The 26,007-nt window shown below is 40.5% G+C and overlaps 1 protein-coding gene across 3 annotated transcripts in view; it reads left to right on the top strand.

The window, feature by feature from the left end:
* Positions 1-26,007, top strand: part of NHS (NHS actin remodeling regulator) — a 540,422-nt gene that overhangs the window by 432,044 nt on the left and 82,371 nt on the right. The window contains exon 1 of one of the 3 annotated variants that reach the window (XM_087871410.1): positions 24,740-24,910. The exons of the other annotated variants lie outside the window; for them this stretch is intronic. The gene's annotated coding sequence lies outside the window, so the exon portion shown is untranslated. Of the gene's footprint in view, positions 1-24,739; positions 24,911-26,007 lie in introns of those variants that run through there. 3 annotated transcript variants of the gene reach the window in all.

Below are 26,007 nucleotides of genomic sequence, written 5' to 3'. Positions count from 1 at the left end.
TTATACCATTATATTCAATTGTGAATGATTTCTGCCACAATTTACAGTAGGCCGTCGTATTTGTTCTGTCGGTTTCATTGTTGGTAATCCATGCAAAAGTAGCTTCCCAGTCTTTGGTGTATTTGCACACTCCTCTCTTTTGTTTTAAAGAATTCGAAATCTCGCCACTGTCACTCTCATCACTCAACGCCATTTTAGGTCAGTCAACACAAGCTACAATACATTTTAAAAATGTGAACTGTACATAATTTTATAATATATTTTTATTTTAATCTCATCATTAATTTTTTCGGAGAATCGAGTTCAATGGATATTCGGTCTTTGTCTCATTCTAACATGAAAAAAGAAGACAAAACGCGATTCTCCTATCCTTATTCTCTTAGACTGTACAGCTTTAGATTACGTACCATTTCATCATAAAGCTTTTGAATAAAAAAAATGTCCACTATTTTGTGAAAAAAAATAGTGAACATAATGTGAAAAAAGCGGACTGTCCACTCAAATAGTGGACACCTGGCAAGGGTACCTGGGACTTGCACGGCTATTGACATAGCCATAGAAGAAATGACTGAGAGACAGAAGGCAAGCTTGCCATCATGTCTGATTTTTTTACTACCTTTCTGAGGGCATGTGATTTTTCCTTATATCTGATGATTACCTGAGGATATCTTGTGAGGTGAGTGAGACCAGCTGGTATCTTTAAGTGGTGCAAATGGATCTAAGGATTGCTTCTCCTGGGTGGGAAACTGCTTTGTCAGTTCACTGAGCATAGGAGTCTCTTGTCTATGGGGATTCTTCAGTCATCCAGGTCATGGTTGTCCCAAAGGTGCTTTTTTCAAGAAGCAACTGGACTTTCTTGGTTTCCAGAAGATGATGTCAGCATTTAAGAGATAAAGAGATAGATAGTTATATTCATAGGCAAAAATTCCCTGAACAAAGGCAGAATGGGATTAGCCCTCACTCAAGATGTTAATTTGTCTCTTTAGCTCAGCATTTTGTAGCCCAAATATGCTCACCCACTTTCTGGAGAGCTTAAATGACCTCTCTACTAAAGGGTTTCACTTTATGAGCAAGGATAACTTGGCTGCTGATAGTTACCCTTGTATTTTAACTATTTTAATTCCTCAATGTGCTCTGGCAACCTGCCTGATTTGTAACTCCAGATTGCAGGTATTGCTGAGGAAAAGGAAGGTATTCAGACAGAATGGTTTAGCTTTCCATGATGGCTGTGACTCATTGATCTTCAGTGGGTATTCCCCCCATCTAATGACTGGTATTTAGGGCAGCTTTTTTGCAAGCAAAGAAGCTTTTTGTATTTTTGTACAGGTAATCCTTGATTTACAACAGTTCATTTAGTGACCATTCAAAGTTACAAGGGCACTGAAAAAAGTGACTTATGACTGTTTTTCACACTTACGACCATTGCAACATCCTCACACTCATGAGAGGGCAGGCGAGGCGAAGTGCCCCTCAACAAAAGTGACATCGAGTTGGCTACGCCCACCCAGCCACTCATTTTGGCAGAGAACTGGTTAAAAAACTTGCAACCCACCACTGATACTAGGATTATATAAGTTTGATTAATGCAACAAATATTGTTATTATTATTATTGCTATTTGTATCAAAATGAATTATACCCAGAGGCCACACTGTTCATGTGTTGATATTGATGTATATTTAAAAATAAAAATCTAATAAAACTTTTAAAAAATATAACTTCATAAAAAGGAGAAAAAGAAAACAGATTTTTCTTTTCATACGTTATGTAGATATGGGAGCACCTTGGATATAAATTCAATTTTTATAACCCCCTATTATCCAATGAGCACATTGATTAACAAAATTAATCATTAATAAATACAGTGGATTTCGGGAAATATTTCCAATATATGAAATATTAATTATTAGCTTGATTAAGAAATAAGTGCTATGAATTGCAAACACCATACATACAGAGTACATTATATAAATTTAGCATTTTCACATCAGCTGTATTTTCCAAAGATATAATGCCAATTATAAAGATTATGTTTCACTGAGCGGCTTCATTTGAGAAATGATTCCATACCACAAATTCACCTGTTTTGAGCAAGTTTGACTAAATACAAAGATTATTGCAAATTTTGCATGTTGTGTTTTTTATTTGATAAATTACTACCTAAAATAATGATAAACAAGGCAGAGTTTAGCTAATTGTTCTAAGAAAAAAAATCTTTTTTCCCCTGCTTTTGATAAACAACCATTTTGCAATATCATTTCTTGGTTTTTCTCTACATTTTCTTATCCCAATTTTCTCTATATATTTTTACTTTATTTCTTGTTAAAATAAAGTAGTTTTAATTTCTATTATTGAAAGAGATAGCACCTTCTTCATAACTAAAGACCCATCAATTATTTATCTGGAGGAAAACTGTATGCCCATAAAATGTCCTCTCCCACAGGGAATCATTTCTTCTGACACTGGCCAGGCAGGCAAGTGGCCTCCCGGCCAGTTAGATGAGCAGCTGGAAGGCCAGGCTCTCCTACACTCACTGGTATTTAAATGAAAGCGAAGTATATATAGAATTGCTCCCTAATATTTGCAATAAACATTTAAAGCTTACATTTGGATCTCATCTGATGAAATGGCCAAATTTCACACAAATTGCACTTCAAAAATCCCCCAATTTAAATATGATTTGATGGTACTGTATAACAGTACTGCAAAAACTGGCCGGGATTAAATTAGGGAGGCTGTGTGTTGAAAATGCAGAGGTACCTGGGCTTCGTATTTTGCCACATAACTGCAGAGCTCTGAAACGCATTGAAACCAAGAAATGTGAAGATTCCCAGCGGCCCAGCCTCCTCAGCCTGGAGACGAGACTGGGCTGAGCCGCCTCCATTTCCTCCACCAAAGGATGCTGGGAGACAAGGAGACATGGGGGGGACACAAGGGGGTGATGGCAACGAAGCGACGTGGAGCGCAGTACCTGAGATGGCGTTGGTGTCCAGGCGCACTGTCTTTGGCAGCTGGAGAGGCTCCTGAGGATGTGCAAAGACATGCTTGAGGAGCTGCTTGGGAATCTCAAAACTGCCGCCACTGCCACCACCTCCAATTCCCAAGTGAGCCCTGCTTTCCAGGGCCAAAGGGACACTACCCCCTCATCCTTAACCAGCGCTGGGAGCCCGGTCAAAGCCGATGTCAGACATATCAGCCTCATCCGAGGCTGCCGAGCAAAGCGAGCCACCTAGCAAGGAAAGGCCATGTGAGGTGAGGAGTGGCTGGGAGGGGAGGGGTGAGGTGTGGCCAGGCATGGTGAGGCATGCTATTCAGCCAGTTCATCGAACTGCACAAAAAATTAGCTACTGGTTCTACCAAACCAGTGCAAACCGGCTGAATCCCACCACTGCAAGGTGAGCAACCACTGAAGTTTTGGAGTTTCTTCACCGAGGCTCCCATCTCCCAGGTATTCAGCTCTGTCTTTAGAGTGATGGACTTTCTCTGGGGCACCCCCACAGGCTCCAGCTTCCTCCAAAACACTTTCATGACTTGACATCTTTTGCTCAGTCCACTTGGTATATATTTGTCTTTAGGTTGACCGTTACAGCAGAACTTGGTGTGTGTGTGTGGTTTTAGATTAGATTAGATTAGATTAGATTAGATTAGATTAGATTAGATTAGATTAGATTAGATTAGGTTACGTTACGTTACGTTACGTTACGTTACATTACATTGAGTTGGAAGGGACCTAATCTACTTTATTTTCATATTGTTTTGTTAATTTAAGAAAAATGGAAAAATGGTGGAACAACTTAGAGATCTATTTTGCAATATTCAACAAGGGGGTAAAATACCCCCATCATGGACAACAGCTTACATATCTTTGATACCAAAAGAGCAAGCCGGTCCTAAAACACCGGAGAATTATAGACCAATATCTCTTTTGAACTCCGACTATAAAATTTATGCGAAAGTATTAGCCAACAGGTTGATGCCAGTAATTCAAAAGGTGATTCATGACGACCAAGCGGGATTTATCGAGGGTAGATACATGAAGGACAATGTAAGGCAAGTAATAGATCTATTGGAATATCTTGAGAAGAACAAACAGATCCCTGCAGTGCTGGTTTTCTTGGATGCAGAGAAGGCCTTTGATAGAGTGGATTGGAATTTTCTACTAAAGACTTTAAAAAAGATGAACTTTGGGGATCAATTTGTACAGGCGATTTCAGCAATTTATCAAGAGCAAAAGGCACAGATTATTATTAACGGAAGCTTGACAACAGAGTTTAAAATTGAAAAAGGAACAAGACAGGGATGTCCGCTGTCCCCACTTTTATTTATTTTAACACTAGAAGTCTTGTTAAATACAATACGGGACTCTAATATCTTGAAAGGTATAACGATAAGGCAAGAGGATTACAGAATAAAGGCATTTGCAGACAATCTAGTTGTTACCCTAACACAGCCAATGGAATCAATAATCCTGATGAAGGACATTATACAAGACTATGGTAAAGTTTCAGGTTTTAGACTGAATCACAAAAAGACTAAGATGATAGTTAAAAATATGACACAAGATCGTAAACACGAGCTTGAAAGGAGGGCAGGTTTTGAGGTTGTACCAAGGGTAAAATATCTAGGAGTCCAGGTTGCAGAATCAAATATGAAATTGTTTCAAAATAATTATGAGGTGTTGTGGCGAGAGGTGCAGAAAGATATGGAGACTTGGAAAAAACTGCAACTGTCTCTACTTGGAAGAATAGCAGCAGTTAAGATGAACATTTTGCCAAGATTTCTTTTTTTGTTTCAAATGATTCCGGTGCTTAAAAGTGATAAACAATTGAAAGTGTGGCAAGCTGGAGTGAATAAGTTTGTCTGGAACGAGAAAAAGCCGAGAGTGAAATTGAAAATTATGCAAGATGTTCCAGAAAGGGGAGGTCTTAAACTACCAAACCTACAGCTATATTATGATGCAGCAGCTTTGACTCTAACAAGTGATTGGTTTGGAAGGAAAAAGACTGGAATATTGACCTGTTATGTATTTTTATCATGTATTGCTAATAAATTGAAATGTATCACCAAAGACAGATGCAGCAGCATTTTTAAATAAAGTTGATTAAACACACTTGAAATTTAATTCTTCAGCTCCAATGAGGTAGCTTATTTTGTATTACATAACTGCCTATCAAGTTTACTTCTTCCATCCTTAATTTAATTAATATTATTCTATGCTTACAGCAAGCCATAATTAGCCATTATGTTTGAACTATTATTTCTCCATGCCATCTAAAGTATAGCAATTTACAATCCAACTTTGGTTGACAACTTCAAAACAAATATTTGCTGGATTAGGTGTAATAAGGGAGGAACAAGAAATGTGTGAGTCTAGAAATATCAAATACTAATGCCAAGTCCTTAATTTCTTGAGTATTTCAAGGGAATTCTTGTTGCATTTGTTGCATTTCTTAACTTCCTCTTTTACCACTTCAGCTGTCAAGGGATTTATAGAAACACAGTTGTCAAATATGCAGTTTCTAATATGGAAACAATAATTAAAATGTATCAAAGCAGAAGTTTTAATATATAATTTCATTTTAGCTCACTGAAAACTATATTCCCTTCCTACTTTGAAAATAGGAAGGGAATATAGTTTTCAGTGAGCTAAAATGAAATTATATATTTCATTTTATAAATTTATAAATTTAGAGCAGCCTTCCTTAAGCAAATATGTGCAGATATGTTGAAACACAATTTTCCTTATTTCTAATCAATATGGACAGTATCATTCTGGGAAAGGCTGCTATAGACTACTTTTATATGGATATCATATGCTTTCCTATTGACCTTTTAACTAGCAGCCTTTGATGAATGAAAATTGCTTATTAGGCCCTGTTGTTTATAACTTATGATTAATGATTGTAACTATGATTATGACCTATGACCTATTATTTGCTGTTGTGTCTCAAATGCACTTCTGTGTTTGGAGACAGGATTGACAAAAGTTAAAGCAAGAATCTGTATAGCATCTTTAAATCTCTGGCTAAAGCTTAACTTCTTTGCACAAGGCCTTGCTCCATTAATCTTCCAAGACAAATTCTCCTCGTCATGGATCAAGGCTGTCAAATCCAACTTTGCCAAACTAGGCTTCTCCTCAGCCTCAATACTCAAGTTGGACTACGACCAAGCAAAACAAACCTTGCGACAAAGGGTAGACGACATTGAAAGGCAAACTGACTTAGGGAAAGCTCCAATGTTTCTGGCTCCAGACACCATTAGATATCCCAGCTATCTTAGCCAGTTGGAGTCGGCAAACCATCGGAAAGCATTTTCGCTCGCATGGTGCCATGTACTTCCATCGGCCATACTGTTTGGCAAATATAAAAAGATACCATTGACTGAAAGACTCTGTTCCTGTGGCTCAGGAGAGATGGAGACGGTTGATCACATACTCCTTCGATGTTCGCTTTACAAAGAGATTAGAAAAAAAATATACATCCTTCCAATAATTGCTAGGTATCGTGGCCATTCTGACACTGCTTATCTCCAGTGGCTGCTTAAGGATGAACAGTCCATAACTACAGTGCAGGTGGCTAGATTCTGCGCAGCAGCACTGGGGATTCGTCAGAAATGTGTCTAATCCACCATAGCTATTTTATACAACAAATATGGCAAATCCTTTGCACTGCTTATTCCTTTCCCTTTTGGTATTAAACTGACTACCGGCCTCACAGTTTGTGGATTGTAATTTTAATATAGTTAGACAATGTGTAATTGACAGACTGGAATTTATCATAGATTTTATCTGTTATTTATTATTTTATTCTAGAATTTTTAATTGGATATTCACTGAGTGTTTTTATTTGTTCTGGTCTCTGGTCTATGACTATAATAAACTGAAATTGAAATTGCTGTTACTGTGAGCTTATGCACACAGTAATATTGTGCATAATATAGGAGGTAATATGACTGAGTGGGCGTAGGCAACTTTTTTTTTTTAACTTTTGAAATCATTTTTTCTACAACCTCTTCGGCTGAAGAGGTTGTAAAAAAATGCTTTTAAAAGCCTCTGACGATCCCAGCTGACTTGCCTGATTGGCAGAGGCTTTTTTTCATTTTAAAAACATTTTTTCTATAACCTCTTCGGCCAAAGAGGTTGTAGAAAAAATGCTTCTAAAAGCCTCTGATGATCCCAGTTGAGCCACGCGATCATCAGAGGCTTTTTTTTTACTTTTAAAAGCATTTTTTCAGCCAAAGAGGTTGTAGAAAAAATGCTTTTAAAAATTAAAAAAAAAAGCCTCTGATGTTTGCGAGGCTCAGCTGGGCATGTGGGGGGGGGGGGGCAGGGATTTTTGCTAATGATTCTCCAAACCACCCGCCTCCATCGCTACCGGATTGGGAAATCTGGTCCGAACCAGGAGCATTTCACTCCTGCTTTCATGCATATATTGTGTTAGAATTATTGATAAAGGGCTGATGGTATATTCATGCTTATTTATTTGCTTAATTACTAGAAAGAATCATAAATAGAATAAACTAAAGGAAAGCTTTTCAAGCTTTCATTCTTTAGAAAGCAGATAATAATCTGGCTACTTGGACTGAACTTGGTGATTGATGTTGATTAATGATGGCATTGGGTTGTTCTTTGGAAGTTTCTGATACCTGCTGCAACTGAGATCTTGGCAACCAATAAAATTAGTATAGTGATGGACTACGATTCTGTTTTCAAGAAACAAGTTCACTGTTCTGAAGTCTGAATAACAAATGTTGGAAAGAAGCATGGAACAAATTATTTGGTTAATATACAGGGAGAGGAAAAATGAGTGCTCCATGAAAATATCATTCTTCCCTTTTCTTCTTGCCTGTTTGCACCCACAACTAGTCAACAAAAATTGTGATTTACATTTTCAGTGCAGAGTAATTGCACTGTGTATGTCTACTGTATAAGTAATTATGGATGGCCTATTAACAACAATTAATGCTGTCTTGATAGCCATTCTGGTAATGTAGAAGTGGACAATTAATTCTGAAATAAGAATATGCCTGGGAACCAACCTGTGGTTGAAGCTGAAATGAATTTTCATGAGAAAAGTCCTTTAATACAGAAATGGCAGGGATTGGGGGGAGTGCAGGTATTACTGTGTTCTACACATAGTTGTCTACATTTCCTAATGGTACCCAGGAAATTCTTAGAACAAACAAAGGATTATATGAGAAGTGGAATCTATTCCCCTTTTCTGATCTGCACAATAGATTTACCTGAGCAATTACTCTCTACTTTTGCAAAATCAGTTCTAAAGTATGTGTTTTTCTTTTGTGCTTTTTTTCTTGCTTTTTAAAACTTCATGTGATTTTTTTTCTTTTTGTTCGATATCATGAAGATCAGGACTTCAGTGCTCTGAGTAGAACACAATAAATAGATTTGGTAGGCTCAAATTATGTTGCTTCTGAAGCATTCTGATTAGAAAATGTTGTGCTGTCAAAATCCTTCTGATTTGAGACTGAAGTCTAGGATTGATTTTCTAATTCTTTTTGAAATCTATTTTATTGCCACCTCTAAATCTATAATTCAGATTTAATTATTACAGCCCTATATGGCCATTGGAAAAACTATTGCTTTAATTATGCTGGTCTTTGTTGTTATTGACATATTGTTATCCTTCATCATCATCATCTTGCCTGTGATGCTCATTGCTTTTTTCTCTCTCTTATTTATCTCTCTAATATAGTGATCATCACTTTTCTCAAGCCAAGGACCCCTTTGGATTAGAGAAACTGTCAGCCCTGGAGGCCGTCTTTTTCTCTGGATCTTCAGGGCTGCCACACTTGGTGCTGTGGGAAATTGGAAGGGGGGATTGCATCAGGGGTGGGTTCTAAATTTTTTTACTACCAGTTCTGTGGGCATGGCTTATTTTGTGGGCATGGCTTGATGGTCATGTGACAATTCTTTAGGATTTAGCAGAGGTACTGCTCTACCAGGCTTTTAACTGCTTGCAGAGCTGTACCGGTTTACCCATTTATTTTTGCAGGCAGTGGTCTACCCATTTATTTTTGCAGGCACTGGTCTACTCATTCATTTTTGCAGGCACCGGTCTACCACCAAACTGCCTTTTACCACTGAGCAGCTGTAGGGCGGCCCTTTGAAGCCCCACGGCAAGAGTTTAAACAGTTTTTTTTCTTATAGCCCATCAGCTGGGACTCAGGAGGCAGCAATAGATTGGGGGTGGGGCCAAATAAAAGGCAAGAATAACGCGGGGGGTGGTGGGGCAGAACCGGTTCGGTGACATCATATCGTCACCTCTACCAGCTCGGTGGAATCGGGCCAAACCGGGAGGAACCCACCACTGGATTGCATGGAGTTGTAGAGCTATCTAGGCATAACAACATTCTTTTCTCTGGAAGTCAAGGATGTTCAGCCTGCATCTGGAGTGGCGTGACTGGGAGATATCTCCAGTTGGAACAGTGGATTGATTGGACCATGTGGGTGCAGGGAAAGGGACTTTGACTTTCCTTTGGGTGGGGAAAAACCAGAAGCTTTCAGAGTCAGGTTTTCCCAGATGTGCCAATATGACATCTCTAATAAAATGGAACTTTGAGGAACTTCTAGCCTTGGAGTCTTATTTAGGTGGGGGTGTTACTTGGAACCCTGACAGAAACTTTAAGTTCAAAGATTTCTTCACTGTCAACTGTAAGTTAATTAGGTATGCAAGTAGACATCAGTTTTGTCTTGATATATAATAATAATAATAATAATAATAATAATAATAATAATAATAATAATAATAATAATAATAATAAAAAATCACCTTTTTATTTTTATAAGTTTTTCTATGTCTTTTGTCTTTTTTCTACAGTTAGTTAACGAAGTAAAATCTCAGCTTATTAGTATTTCATCCTTCAGGTTTAATTCCAGCTATAACTTCTTACAGTCATGCTATTCTTAAATTTAGTGCACAATTAAACCAATGTGAGGACAATATATAAAATGTCTTATTTCATTTCCTATTCTGAATCACTTTATTTCACTACCTACAGTATGCCTTATTCATTGTAAAATTTCTTCAGAACAATAGTCAGGCATTCTGGTATACACATTATCCATAATATATTTCACATTATGGCATCATCTATTTGACCAAAGGTGTTTAGTCTGTGAAGCAAAATAAACCACCTCTTGGTATCGTATTGTACTTAGCATGGTAACTAACTCCTCCCATGTCTCTCTGCTTCTTATAGAATCTAGAGGGCTTTTATTTGCCAGGAATGGCTTTTGAAAACACACTGCATAGTTTCTCCTAGTGCTCCTTGTTTTCACTACAGTTAACAGCCCATCATTTATGTTCATCATCACCTATTGCCATCTAGTGGATATTAAGTAGATAGTGCAGAATAAAACCAGTCATTTCAATAGTAGCAATAATTTTCATTGACAGTTACTAAAATAATACAAAGTTAGTCATATTACTTGGGCCCTCTAAAAGGATCTTTGATGCTTTTAATGAATCACTGACTTACTCTGTTTGACTTTTTCCAAGATGCGTACATGCTGGATGTAGGATGTGTCAATTTTTCAACTTTCAATTTACAAAGATTAGGGGTGCTCAAAAGTTGTGACATGCCTTGGGGATCGTAAAGATATTTTGGTTACTTTAATATAATTTAGATGTGCTTGGTAAATAACTACATAACTACACTTTTCAGACCACCAATTCTCCAGCAAACAATTCAAACCAGCAATTCCCCAGTACCATCAACGAAGAACATTATTCTGTGTACAGTGAATCAGGTGGAAGATACCTTTATAATTTCACTCTAGAGAAAGGCTCAAAAACAGGAAAACCTGCTCAAGTGATTGCATTTCTTGAAGAAGAAAGGCATTGACAAAAGCTTGAAGGCCATTGGAGGAGATTCTACAAATGTTAATACTGGCTGTGAAGGTGGTGCCATGCACTAGATCAGGGGTCTTCAAACTATGGCCTGCAGGATGGATACGGCCCATCAAAGCAATTTATCCGGCCCATACATCATTCAGAAGCTCCTTACCTTCTTGCTTAACCAAGGCTGCTCATTCAAAACTAAACTAAAGTGCAGTTGCTGTGTGTAAAACTCACCTTAAATCAACATAGCCAGAGAGGAGCAGAGTGCTGCACTTTCTAGACACCACTGGAGCAGAATGAGGGGGGGGGATGGGATGTCTCCCCCTCCCCATCTCCTTTCAGCCTTCTCTGAGAAAAAAAAAGGGTGAGGGAGGGGTCTCCCTCCCTTAATGAAAAAAAACCCTCCCAGCCAAGCCAGATCTCCCAATTGGCCGCCAGTGACCTGGATGGGACTGACACATTTCCTGGGGCCGAGTGCATCCGTGATCAGTCTGCCGGGTGAGGGCTTCTGCCTCATCTACTTTTTTGTGACTGCTCTTGCCAGAGGAGGTGGTTGTCACTTTAAAAATTGACTGAAAAAGGAGCCCCTGTTTGGCTTCTGAACAGCCACGGAGGCAATGAGGTGGGGAGGGAAAAGAGATACCTCTTTTGGGGCTCACCCACTCCCCGTCACCCCCTTGTGGACACCCCTGCCCAGCGTGTCTGGGATTTAATCAGCAGGGTGTAAACTGATGATAGGCCTGCTCTGGAGAGGACTTCTGTGTCTGGTACCTTGTCCTGCCATCAGATCCTCAGACGTCTGCGGAGACAGGTCATGTGGAAGTGGTTCGATTGCCTAGCATGCCTCCTGTATACTGCCCAAGTCTCACTGCCATACATCAGGGTAGTTAGCACTACTGCTTGGTAGACTTTGAGTTTTGTAGCCAGGCTTATTCCACAGCGGTCTATTAGTAGAATTAGTAGTATAGAAACAGGATGGCTAACATAGCTAGGGACTAAAGGAAGTGTTAACACATTGCTGTATACTTTCTGCTTTAGATCTGCCTTTCTTCTTTCCTCTCAACTATTTCAATCTGTTATTCTTCAGCTGCTATTTGGTTGTTCCTCATTTCCTTCTCTCATGGTATTCCCATTCCTATGAGTTAATTGCAAATTAAGACCAGCTATGAAATCCTTTGCCTTTGCATCACTCACAATTTATCTTCTGTTTCTATATATTAGTTTAGTTTAGTTTAGTTTAGTTTAGTTTAGTTTAGTTTAGTTTAGTTTAGTTTAGTTTAGTTTAGTTTATTAAATTTCTATACCGCCCTTCTGCCGAAGGACTCAGGGCAGTGTACAGCCATGTTAAAACACACATAAACTCACAAAATTTAAAAACAATTTAAAACGAATATATTAAATTTGGCCCACAAAGTTAAAAATTGAGAAACAACCCAATTTAAAACTCATACTCTAGGCCAACCCGGCCTGTTGGAACAACAGGGTCTTAAGGGCACGGCGAAAGGTATGAAGGTCGGGGATCATACGAACAGGTCGGGGCAGGACATTCCAGAGGGCAGGTGCCCCCACAGAGAAGGCTCTCCCCCTGGGTGTCACCATTCGGCATTGTTTGGCCGACGATACCCTGAGGAGTCCCTCTCTGTGGGAGTGTATTGGCCGGTGGGAGGCTACCGGTGGCAGAAGGTGATCTCGTACATACCCAGGTCCTAAGCCATGGAGCGCTTTAAAGGTGGTAACCAGCACCTTGAATCGCACCCGGAAGACCACCGGGAGCCAATGCAGCTCATGCAGGAGAGGTGTTACATGGGTGTGCCGTGTCGCACCCATAATTACCTGTGTGGCCGCATTCTGGACAATTGGAGCCTCCGGGTGCTCTTCAAGGGGAGCCCCATGTAGAGAGCATTACAGTAGTCCAGATGTGACATGACGAGGGTGTGAGTGACTGTGCGCAAGGCATCCCGGTCCAGAAAGGGACGCAACTGGTAAATCAGGCGAACCTGATAGAAAGCTCCCCTGGCCACAGCCGACATATGGTCTTCTAAAGACAGCAGTGCATCAAGGAGAACACCCAAGTTGCGAGCCCTCTCTGAGGGGGTCAGGATCTCGCCCCCAATAGTCAGCGATGAAGCTAGCTGGCTATATTGGGATGCCGGAAACCACAGCCACTCGGTCTTGGAAGGATTGAGTCTGAGCTTGTTTCTCCCCATCCAGATCTGCACGGCCTCCAGGCACTGGGACATCACGGCTAGGGCATCATTGGGGTGGTCCGGGGTGGAGATGTACAGCTGAGTATCATCAGCGTACTGATGGCACTTCATCCCAAAACCATGGATGATCTCACCCAGCGGCTTCACATAAATGTTGAACAGAAGGGGTGAGAGGACTGACTCTTGTGGCACTCCACAAACGAGGCGCCTCGAGGTCGATCTCTGACCCCCTGCCAACACAAACTGCGTATGGTCAGAGAGGAAGGAGGAGAACCACCGCAACATGGTGCCCCCCACTCTCAACCCCTCCAATCGATGCAGCATGATACCATGGTCGATGGTATCAAAAGCTGCTGGGAGGTCTAATAGGACCAGGACAGAGGAACAACCCCTGTCCTGGGCCCTCCAGAGATCATCAACCAATGCGACCAATGCCATTTCCATGCTGTACCCCGGCCTACTGGTACGTATCTAGATAGACAGCTTCATCCAGGTACTGGGGAAGTTGTTGCGCCACCACACTCTCAACAACCTTCGCCACAAAGCAAAGGTTGGAGACTGGACGATAGTTCGCTAATACAGCCGGGTCCAGGGAAGGCTTCTTGAGGAGGGGCCTCACCACCTCCTCTTTTAGGGAGGGAGGGAAGAACCCCTCACTCAACAAAGCGTTAATAATCCCCTGGAGCCAGCCTCGTGTGACCGCCCGGGAGGCCAGCACCAACCAGGAGGGACACAGGTCCAATAAACATGTGGCAGTGCTAAGCCTACCCAGAATCCTGTCCATGTCCTCAGGAGTCACAAGGTCAAACCCCTCCCAGATAACATTCTCAAGACCCACCTCCGTCACCCCATCTGAATCTACCCAATTGGAGTCCAAGCCATCCCGCATCTGAGTGACTTTATCATGCAGGAATTGCACAAAATCCTCAGCCCTACCCTGCAAGGGGTCCTCCATCGCTCCCAATTGAAGGAGGGAGCAGATCACCCTAAACAGGGCTGTTGGGCGGTTCTCTGCAGACGCAATAAGAGCGGAAAAATAATTTGATTTTGCCGCTCTTATCGCCACTAAATAGGTCTTAATGTGAGAGCTCACTAGTGTTCGGTCAGATTCGGAGTGGCTGGACCTCCAATTGCTCTCCAGGCGTCTTTTCCGGCACTTCATCTCCCTCAGCTCCTCGGAAAACCAGGGAGCCAATTGAGATTGGCACCGGGTCAGAGGCCGCAAAGGCACGACACAGTCCAAAGCTCCAGCAGCCGCCCTATCCCAGGTGGCCACCAGTTCTTCAGTCGAGTCGTGAGCCAGAGCATCAGGGAATGGCCCAAGCTCCATCAGGAATCTATCTGGGTCCATCAAGTGCCTAGGACAGAACCACCTGGTCGGTTCCGACTCCCTGTGGCAGAGGATAGCGGCTTGAAAATCTAGTTGAAGGAGTGACTGATCTGATCATGACAAGGGCTTGGTGACTATATCCCCTATTTCTAAATCATTCAACCACTGACCAGAGACAAAAATCAGATCCAGAGTGTGTCCCCCCATGTGAGTAGGGCCTTGAACTAACTGGGTCAGGTCCATGGCCATCATGGAGGCCATGAACACCCGGGCTGCTTCAGATATTTCACCGATGGATAGCAGGTTGAAATCCCCCATGACCATAAGTCTGGGGGTATCCACCGCCACCCCAGCTATTACGTTGAGCAGCTCGGGCAGGGCCGCTGCTACGTGGCAGGGAGCCAGGTACGCAATCAGCAAGCCCATCTGCACCCCACGGCCCCACTTCACAAGGAGGGACTCACATCCGGCTATCTGAGGGACAGTGGTCTCCCTCGGACAAAAACCTTCCTTTATAATAGCCGCCACCCCCCTGCCCCTACCTTGAGCCCTCGGCTGATGGAATGCGCGGAAGCCTGGTGGGCACATTTCAATGAGGGGAAACCCCCCCCTCCATGCCCAACCAGGTCTCCGTAATACTCACCAGGTCCACTCCCCCCTCTTGAATAAGGTCATAAATGAGGGGGGCTTTATTTATCACGGACCTGGCATTGCACAACATCAGCCGAAGGCCCAGATCCTGAGGATCTGTGCAACCCGGGGAACGAGAGACGCGTTGGGGACTGGAGAAAGAATGCAACTAGACATGCTTAACCCCTCCCTTACTAATCTGCACACTGAACTTCTGTGATTGCAGAGTTTGAAGGGAAAGGAAATTGCCATAGAAACTGACAGAAAACTGACTGCAAGGTCATGAAAACTCTAGAATCACTTAATCAGAGCATGAAGACATTTTCATGTCTTAGTCTATAGCTATATTCCATATTGAAGAGCCTTTCAGGAGATAATTGTTCATTTTATACATTTAGGCAGATATTGAAAAGGGCAGCATAAACAGCCATTAATGTAGTGGGATGGGCAGTGATGGTTAGGGTTTGGAGAAAAATGTGTAAGTATATCATAATCCTATTTATGCAGAATAGAAAATGCTGTACTTTTGTCAATGTTAGTGGAGGATTCAATTGCCAATCTAGATGGTTTCTGAAGATGTCCATTTTGTTCGTAGCTGAAGTCATTTGTATCTCCTGGACACAAATCTCAGATATTGTGGAACTCAGATACCCTTATCCACTTTGCAGTCTTGCTTTGACACAAAGAGCTTTGTAGATGGGCTTTCAGATGCTGTTATATCTAGTCCAAAGGAGATGTGTGAAGTAACATGTGTTATATTAAGAATATGTTCTCTTGCATCTAGGTGAGAATGAAATCTATAGTTTGTCATTAGAATCCCACTGCTTTTAAGATTCCCCCCCCCAATATTACTGATTATGATTATGGTTTATTATGAAGAGGTGTAGATAGTATATATATTTGAAAAAGCAATGGAAAATTGGGTTTATTTTAAAAAAACAATTGGAATTGAGAAATAGAAATGAATGACTTTAATGCTATATACTGAATTGTAGTAATATATTTGATTGTAATATTTGGATAAGCTGATAAAGGAAAGAAATGGAAAAGGGAAGGAAATGGGTTATATATGTAAAATTGTATGAATACTAATATCTATAATTGGAATAGTAGAATCTTGGGAAAATATTTGAAATTATATTATTTTGTGAAAAGGGAGCATTGGGAAAAAATATGAATAAGATGATTTAGAGTTAGGATTAGGTTTTAAAAAAATAATTGACTTTAAATTAAATGGTTGCAATTTGGAAAAATGTAATGAGAGTGGGGGGGAAGAAAAATTGACCAACATTAATGATTAGGGCAAATGGTAATATTGGTTATATATCAGAAGTAATAGAAGGAAAATAAAATAAAAAATTAGAGAGAAAGAATATTATGGCAAAAAGTGAAATATATAAATTGTGTTGGAGAAAACTAAAAGCTGTACAAATTTTGACTCAGCCAATACTCTGTTCAGAAAAAATGTATTGTTTGTTTGTGTGTGTGTGTTTTGAAAAAAAAAATAAACTTTTCTAAAAAAACCAAAGATTTCCCCCCCTAGCTGGCTAGTTGTGTATCAACATAGAAACAAGCTGAGAGAATTTCTTAAAAGTGTTGGTTGGGGCACATTAAAGCAGAGGAGCATTAATTATCTTTTCTCCCATGTATTCTCCCCACACAGTTTACAAGTGAATGCTATAAATCGGGATTGTTATTGCATCATATATGTTCTGACCTTCATATCCAGTATAACTGAAACAAACCCCAAAGCTGCTATTTGATAACTTTTTCCCGCATAAGAGTGAATCTTCCTGCCTAGAAAAGCTAACATGACCAGGAACGGTAGAATGAACATTTCTGTATGTATAAATGAAGTTTGCACAGCTAATTTGATCTTGGCAGAAGATGACTTTTTCCTTCTGGTACGTACAGTGTTAGGTTGACAAAAGAAGAACAAGACCAATTTTAATGGAATGTTGACCAAAGACTTCAAGTAAAAGTCACAGATTTTCTTTCAAGCAGGCTAAACAAAGGAAAACAATTCAGGAGCTTTGAACATCAACTTTTAATACCTCCAGCTGGTCTCTCAAGTTACAGTGGATTGTAGGAATGGCATAGGCTAAAACCAGGAGTCTATGACTTGGACCAGTGGTGGCCCAAGGATCGGGTGAACCGGTAGTGGCAACAGGAGGCTCCACCCACCTGCCCGGACGTCTCTGCGCATGCGATGCAGAAGTGTCGCGCGCGCACACCCACGAGCAAACCAGTAATGGCCGAAATTGAAACCCACTACTGCCTTGGGCCAATCACTTTCTCTCAGCTCTAGGAAGAAGGCAATGGTGAATACTTCCAAAAAACTTGTCAAGAAAACTACATGAACTAATTCAGGCAATCACCAGGTGTATCAATGATTCCAAGGCACAAACAAATAAACAAAAATATGTAATATTAGAGACTTAGAACAACTACAGAAAAATAATTTTAATGCTTTTAAGAACCAGAAAAAAATCCATTATTTTATAAAGAACACTATTCAAGTTTAATGTCCCAAGAAACAGAAACATAAAGAAAAGGTAAAAGTAGAGATTTAGATAAATCTGCTTCTGTACAAGAATAATCTGAATAAAAAGTTAAATTCGTAATGATTGTATTATATTACCCTACCTAAACTATGACTTTCAGATATATTAGAAGTTACTTCCAGAAAGTTTTAATTCCATGCTTGCCGATAGTTTGAGCAATTGTTATCCCAAAAAATTCTGGAGATTACCAGGCTGGGAAAAATTGTATCACAAACCTCTAAGTTATGTAGTATGGATAGTAATATCAAATGTCAATTAGAGAGTCTTAATACAGTATTGATTGGAGCTTAAACGAATACTCAGCATTGAGGAAAAACAACAAATCATTTTTCCCCCAGTGTTACTCCCAACCCAGCCTTTATTTTTTCTGAACAACCAGAAAAATCAGGAAATAAAGATTAGATATTTATTAATACCTTGTTTTTATAATACAATATAGTCTTATAATACATTATACGTTAATTGATTACTCAATAATCTATTGAAATGCAACAGGTATTGACCTTTTATTAAATTAATGTTGGCTTTCTGCTTCCCGTGTGAAAAAGGGGACAGCCACTAGCAGAAAAGGGAGAGTGCGAGGTTGGTGCTTCTGGGTGCCACAGAGGCTTTATAACATCCCATTTACTCATGTGAGAGGCAGTCAAAGGCTTCCTTCTCTCAGGGAACACCACCCTCATTCAGATTCCCCGCCTCCCTCTGGTGGCCCTCAGCTGAGTGTGGCTGCCCCACCAACTGAGGAGTGAAGTGGACCTGCTTCGGCGACACCACCCCAATGGAGCCATTGAACCTGCCTCCAGAAGTTGTAAGTCGAGGACTACTTGTAGTCATGGGCAGAAGCCGCGGGCTGCACATTGACCTCAAACCAGACCATTAATTTCTAAGTTTTCATTGCAGTCTGTGCCCAGCGAGCTTCCTAAATTAAGTGAGTTGAATAAACTGTGATCAAACTAACCAAAGGAAAACTTAACTTAGGCCATATTGCAACGTCTGCCAATAGAAAGGGTCTGCACTTGAAACCAAGGTCCACACTCCGAAACACCTTGAAAGCAAGGAATGTGATGGGTGGAAGAACGCGAGAATCAACACACACATCCTCTAGCCTCCAATGGTGAATTAAGGAGGGATGTAGAAGGATGGCCTTTTTTTCTCACCAGGCTCACCTCCACCTAGGGAGAGGCAAGTGGGAAACGATTCCCAGCGGCCCAGCCTCCTCAGCCTGGAGACGAGACTGGGCTGAGCTGCCCCCATTTCTTCCACCAAACCAGAAACTGGACACTGGGAGAGAAGGGGACACGGGTGTGTGTGTGTGATGGCAATGAAGCTACATGGAGCGCAGTACCTGAGGTGACATTGGTGCCCAGAGGCACTGTCTTTGGCGGCTGGAAAGGCTCCTGAGGATGTGCAAAGCCCTGCTTGAGGAGCTGCTCGGGAGACCCGAAACTGCCACTGCCACCACCGCCAATTCCCAAGCGAGACCTGCTTTCCACGGCCAATGGGGCATCACTCCCTCGGCCTCGACCAGCGCTGGGAACCCAGTCAAAGCCAATGTAGGACATATCAGCCTCAGCAGAGGTGAGCATCCAGGAGACGCCGGGTGAGGTAAGGAGTGGCTGGGAGGGGAGGGGTGAGGTGTGGCCAGGCATGGTGAGGCATGCTATTCAGCCAGTTCATCGAACTGCACAAAAAATTAGCTACTGGTTCTACCAAACCAGTGCGAACCAGCTGAATCCCACCACTGCAAAGTGAGCAACCACTGGGGTTTTGGAACTTCTTCACCAAGGCTCCCATCTCCCAGGCATTCAGCTCTGTCTTTAGAATGATGGGCTTTCTCTGGGGCATCCCCATAGACTCTGGCTTTCTCCAAATCACTTTCGCGACTTGGCATCTTTTGCTCAGTTCCCTTGGTAGACATTTGTCTTTGGGTTGACCATTACAGCAGAGCTTGGGGTGAGTGTGTGTGTATGGTTTTAGATTAGATTAGATTAGATTAGATTAGATTAGATTAGATTAGATTAGATTAGATTAGATTAGATTAGATTAGTTAGATTAGATTAGATTAGATTAGATTAGATTAGATTAGATTAGATTAGATTAGATTAGATTGAGTTGGAAGGGACCTTGTAGGTCTTCTAGTACAACCTCCTGCCCAAGCAGGAGACCCTACACCATTTCTGACAAATGGCAGTACAATCTCTTCTTGAAAGCCTCCAGTGATAAAGCTCCCACAACCTCTGAAGGCAAGCTGTTCCACTGGTTGATTGTTCTCACTGTCAGAAAATTTCTCCTACTTTTTACATTGAATCTCTCCTTGATCAGTTTCCGTTCATTATTCCTTGTCTGGTCTTCAGATATCTAGGAAAATAGCTTGACCCCTTACTCTCTGTGGCAGCCCCTCAAATATTGGAACATGCTATCATGTCTCCCCTGGACTGTCTCTTCACTATACTAGCCATGAAGAGTACTTGCAACCGTTCATCGTATGTTTTAGCCTCTAGTCCCCTAATCATACTGGTTGCTCTTCTCTGCACTTTTTCTAGTCTCTCAACATCTTTTTTATAGTGTGGTGACCAAAACTGGATGAAGTATTCTAGGTGTGGTCTTACTAAAGTTTTACAGAGTGATATTAGTACCTCACTTGATCTTGATTGTATCCTTCTGTTAATGCAACTTAGAATTGCATTGGCTTTTTTGGCTGCCACTGCTGGCTCATATTTAGCTGGTTGTTCACTAAGACGCCAAGATCCCTCTCACAGTTACTGTTATTAAGCCTCGTTTCACCCAGTCTATATGTGTACTTTTAGTTTTTCTTGCCTAAGTGTACTTTTCTCTACATTGAATTTCATTTTGTTAGATAGGGCCCAGTGTTCAAGTCTGTCAAGATCCATCTGGATCTTGTGCCTATCTTCTAGGGTGTTAGCTATTTCTGCCAATTTAGTATCATCTGCAAATTTGGTAAGTTTCCCGTCTATTCCCTCATCTAATTCATTTATGAAGATATTGAAGAGTACTGGGCCTAAGACAGAACCTTGTGGTACCCCACTGCTTAATTCCCTCCATGTAGATGTAGTACCATTAAGGACTACTTGTTGAGTATAGTTTGTCAGCCAGTTACAAATCCGTCTGGTGGTGATGCTGTCTATCCCACATTTTTCTAGTTTAACCTCTTGAAATAAGATTGGTTTGGCATGATCTGTTTTTAACAAAGCCATGTTCATGATGTGACTAGAACAATCTGGAACTGAACACACTTAAAACTGTAGAAATGGTGGTAGACTTTAGGAGAAACCCTTCCATACTTCCACTTTTCACAATACTAGACAACCTAGAGACCTTCAAATTTCTAGGTTCTATCATATCGCAAGATATAAAATTGACAGCTAATATCAAAAACGTCATCAAAAAAGCACAACAAAGAATGTTCTTTCTGCACCAACTCAGAAAGCTCAAACTGCCCAAGGAGCTGCTGATACAGTTCTACAGAGGAATTATTGAGTCTGTCATCTGCACTTCTATAACTGTCTGGTTTGGCTCGGCAACCCAACAAGACAGACACAGACTTCAGAGGATAATTAGAACTGCAGAAAAAACAATTACTACCAATCTGCCTTTCATTGGGGACCTGTATACTGCACGAGTCAAAAAGAGCACTGTGAAAATATTTAAAGACCCCTCACATCCTGAACATAAACTGTTTCAACTCCTACCCTCAAAATGACACTATAGAGCACTGCACACCAGAATAACTAGACACAAGAACAGTTTTTTCCCGAATGCTATCACTCTGCTAAACAAATAATTCCCTCAACACTGTCAAAACTATTTACTAAGTCTGACTACTATTAATCTTCTCATCGTTCCCACCACCCATCTCCTTCCACTTATGACTGTATGACTATAACTTTGTTGCTTGGATCCTTACAATTTATATTGATATTGTTTCCTGTTTGCATATTTGTACCCTATGACTATCATTAAGTGTTGTAGCTTATGATTCTTGATGAACGTATCATTTATTTTATGTACACTGAGAGCATATGCACCAAGACAAATTCCTTGTGTGTCCAGTCACACTTGGCCAATAAAAAATTCTATTCTATTCTATTCTATTCTATTCTATTCTATTCTATTCTATTCTATTCTATTCTATTCTATTCTATTCTATTCTACTCTATTCTGTTGGCTACTAGTTATAACTATTTCTTTCTAGATGTTCACAAATCTGTTTTTTGATTAATTTTTTCCAGTATCTTCCCAGGTATTGACATTAGGTTGGTTGGTCTCTAGTTTCCTGGGTCTGCATCCTCCCACTACTTTTTTTTTTTGAAGATGGGAACCACATCAGCTCTTTTCCAATCATCTGATAGATTTTTAAAGATATGATACAATGGTTCTGAGTTAACATCTGCCAGCTCCTTCAGAACTCTGGCATGTAATTCATAAGATCCTGGTGATTTATAGTCACAAAGGTCAGACAAGTGCTCTGTTACCATTTTTTTTGCTTATTTTAATTTTTATTTTTAGTCTACCATTTTTGGTAGGCTGGTCTATAGTTTCTTTTTGTGTGAAGACTGATGTAAAGAATAAGTTAAGCAGCTCTGCTTTCTCTCTACTGCCTGTTACTTCCTTGCCATGTTCTCTCTTTATTGGACCGCCTGTTTCCTTGACCCTTTTCTTGCATTATATTGAAGTCCAGTATGACGTGGTCCCTTTCACCTAAGGTTCTGGCAATTTCAACTCCCTCTATCACTTCTTCTCTATTAGTAATAATTAGGTCCAGTATAGTTTTTTCTCTAGTTCCCCCCTCTACCTTTTGGATGACAAAGTTGTCAGCTAAATTGATTGGGAATCTTTTCAATCTCCCACTTGCTACAGAGTTTGTCTCCCAATTGATATCAGGGTAATTAAAGTCTTCCATTACTACTGTGGTATGTGTCCTACATTCATTTGTTAACTGATTAGCAAAGAGTTCATCTATTTCTTTTGCTTGGTTAGGTGCCCTGTATTATACACCTATAGCAATGTCATTTTTCCCCTTTTATATTGACCCATATGGTCATCCTTGGTTTTGTGTATTTCTGTAGAGATATAGTGATCTTTTATATACAACCTCCTCTTTTGTTAGATCTGTTTCCTTTGAATAGTTTGTATCCTTCCATCAGTACATTCCAGTCATGAGTTTCATCCCACCAAGTTTCAGTAATGGCAACTATATCATATCTGCCTTCATCAGTGGTGAAATCCAAATTTTTTTACTACCAGTTCTGTGGGCATGGCTTGGTGGGCATGGTGTAGCTTGGTGGGCATGGCAGGGGAAGGATACTGCAAAATCCCTATTCCCTCCCCACTCCTGGGGAAAGGATACTGCAAAATCTCCATTCCCATCCCACTCTGGAGCCAGCCAGAGGTGGTATTTGCCGGTTCTCCAAACTACTCAAAATTTCCACTATCGGTTCTCTGAACTGCTCTACCAGTTCTCCAGAACCTATCAGAACCTGCTGGATTTCACCCCTGCCCTTCATGTATTAATATTTCATGTTTACCCTATTTGTTGCCTATACTTTGAGTGTTAGCATATAGGCATTTGAGTCCCTTATTGATCTTGAATATGCTTCTTATATCTCCTACTTTGTAACTGGGATTTACATCCTTTCCATCTTCTCTATTTCATTATGTTTTTCTTTTTTTAGGTACATATGTAGGGTAATTTTTTACGGAAGCTGTTAGTTCCCTATTGTGTTTGTTTTGGGTGTATAGCTTTAGAGGAAAGAAGAGTGGAATATATATTGCATAAGTCCAATTTCCACAGACTTGAGGTTATCTGTATACATGCTGAAATTCCCCCTTGCTGCCACTAATGCTGCTGCAGCTGCTTCTGATTCTCTCTTGCTTCTAGAGTTAGGCTGAGAATGGATGAAAGATGAGGTAGAATCAGGTAGCTAGCTGACTTCCATTATGCAACTGAGTCTTATAAAGGATGTTTAGTGCTGCCTGGTGTCAACAACAGGGATGGGTAATTCTCAATATAAGGTCCAGCGTTACCCAAGGAGAAGATAAGCAGGTATGGAGGAGAGGGGAGAAGGGATGCCCATGGCCACAAACAGGCTGGTTAGCTATTTAATAGGCCTTGCTTTATGGCTGCCTTGCTGCTGAGAGGTTATGGCTATATACTGAGCCCATAGCTGAATTATTTTGCAGAGAATTAGAAATAGCATCATTTTTACACATGTCTTTTGAAATGCTGGAGAATGAAACATTGGGGAGGGGGGGGTCTTGTGGAACATTGCTTGCTGTGTGTTAGTAGATGGTTTATTTTCTGCTCTTGTTGACCAAGCGGTTTTGTTGCAATATCTTCACATTTCAACTGGAATTTTAACACAACTCCAGAAAAATAAACATTAGATGCAACTTCAAGAAAGGATCCATTTGTAGACAAACTTACACAGGGCTAGCATTTGGGGTTTGGGTGCCCAGTTTGCAGTACCAACCATTAATCTGATTGAAAAAGCCCACCCCTTCAATGTCCTGATCTTCAAGAAAAGGTGGTAAAATGCCAGCAGCTTTATGTCAGGCCTGAATCTTTGTGTAAAACTGCAGGGATTCTGATTTCTATATCACAAATTCAGTGCATGACTTCACCGCAAATAGCTTCCATTCATAATCCCCCTCAACACCCCCCCCCCACACACACACTACTGGTTTTGAGTTGGAATCATATTCTGACAATGTCATATTCCAAGAAGGAAGGTGGGACAGGAAGTGGGGGGAGATGGGTTGCAGTTTTAATGCAACAAGGCATTAAAAAAATCAACCCACTCACCCTAGGGACTCTTTTAATTTGGGAAAGATGACACTTCCCCTCAATCCAAGAAAAAGATCATTTCCTTTGCCTTTTTAACAATAAAGTTGGATGGTTCTATCTGCAAGGTTGGACTCATAATGAGGTTAAAACAATTAGGGCTCTGTGGATATCCTGGGACCTTTTGAGAGTGCAGTTTTAGCAGAAGTGCTGCAGTAGCCTGAGAAGAAAAGCATTTATGATGCAGTACTGATCAGCCCTTGTATGGCCAAGTGGTGGAAGCCGGAACTTGGATGATCCCATTTTATTGGTCAGCTTGGAATGATCAGAGTAGCAGCTTCAGCCTTTTTAGCAAGTGAATGAAATGAAGACTAAGAAAGAGAGTGAGATGATTAGCCGTGACATCATTTTTAACTAATTCCTTACACAGCTGGGAAGTGAAGTTAAAAGGAAAAGCTGCAATCTCTGGGTGACTCTAAGAATTGAATGGAGAATTTAAATGACCAGGAGTTTCGCCAAACGGTAATAAATTTTCTTTCCTATATAGATCACTCCTTGCATAATCCTTTATTTATTCTGATTAAAACAAATATTATACCATGTTTTCTTTCTTAAAAGTAATATTTGATGGTGTTGTTTGGGAAATTTTCAAAATGTTTTGCATTGTATTTTAAGTTTTATCTTAATAGAATGCAGAAGCTGCAGGAGCATGTTGCTGTTTTCTGTCTGATTCTCTCATTGCCTGCAAGAGTTTAGTATGCAGCATTTCTGCTTGCTGGCAAGGTGTGGAGATGCAGAAGCTGCCAGCCACTAAGAGATATTTGGCACACAGCTGTACTTTTCAAATGACAGAAACAAGAGAAGAGAAAAGAAGAGCAACTGCAGTTGAAAATCCATCACAAATGGAATTGTATTTGCTGTTTTGTATTTTTTTTAAAAAAGAAGAAGATATACCTCCTTCCCCAAAACATAAGGTATCATCAATAAACAAGGAAAAAACATTTTCCTGATTTCTAATCTTTTGCAAGATGAATGGTAAAAATCTGTTATTAATACTATACTCATTCTTTATTTCCGATTCAGTTATCTTTCTCTCTCCCCCAATTCCAACATTCATTTCACTAAAAAACATCACAGGTGAGACTTTTTGGCCATCCTGCACTCGTAAGGTATTTCATATGCTTGCTTCCCCCAACACTCCATCTCCCCCCCAAATAATATCCATTTTGGAATTTTTCCTGAGATCATTATAAATATGCCCTACAGAATGGAATGATTGTGCCAAGATGGTGGGCATTTACAATATAATTTTAATATTTCTGCTATTTTTGCTGATTGTTCATCATGAGTCTTATTTTATTTTTTTTACATAATATAAGCAGCACAAAAACTGTAAAATATGGGTAGAGTTAGTAGAAATCATATCTTTCCCTCTTTCTGAGGGACATTCCCCCTTGCTTCTTGCTCTGCAAAAACACAGAGCTGGTTGATGGAATATATATGACAACCTTGTAATAACATTTAGGATGACAGCAACAAGTAAGAAGTTAATCTAAGAAAGGTTCCCCCCCCTCCCTTTTCAAGTATGCAAAGATGTACAGGCAATGAAAATCAGTGGA

Source organism: Pantherophis guttatus, chromosome 5 (genome assembly GCF_059756535.1).
Source record: "Pantherophis guttatus breed Tessera chromosome 5, ASM5975653v1, whole genome shotgun sequence".
Lineage (NCBI taxonomy): Eukaryota > Metazoa > Chordata > Lepidosauria > Squamata > Colubridae > Pantherophis > Pantherophis guttatus.
The sequence above is the reverse complement of the archived record's forward strand: the minus strand, read 5'-3'. Positions and strand labels throughout refer to the sequence as shown.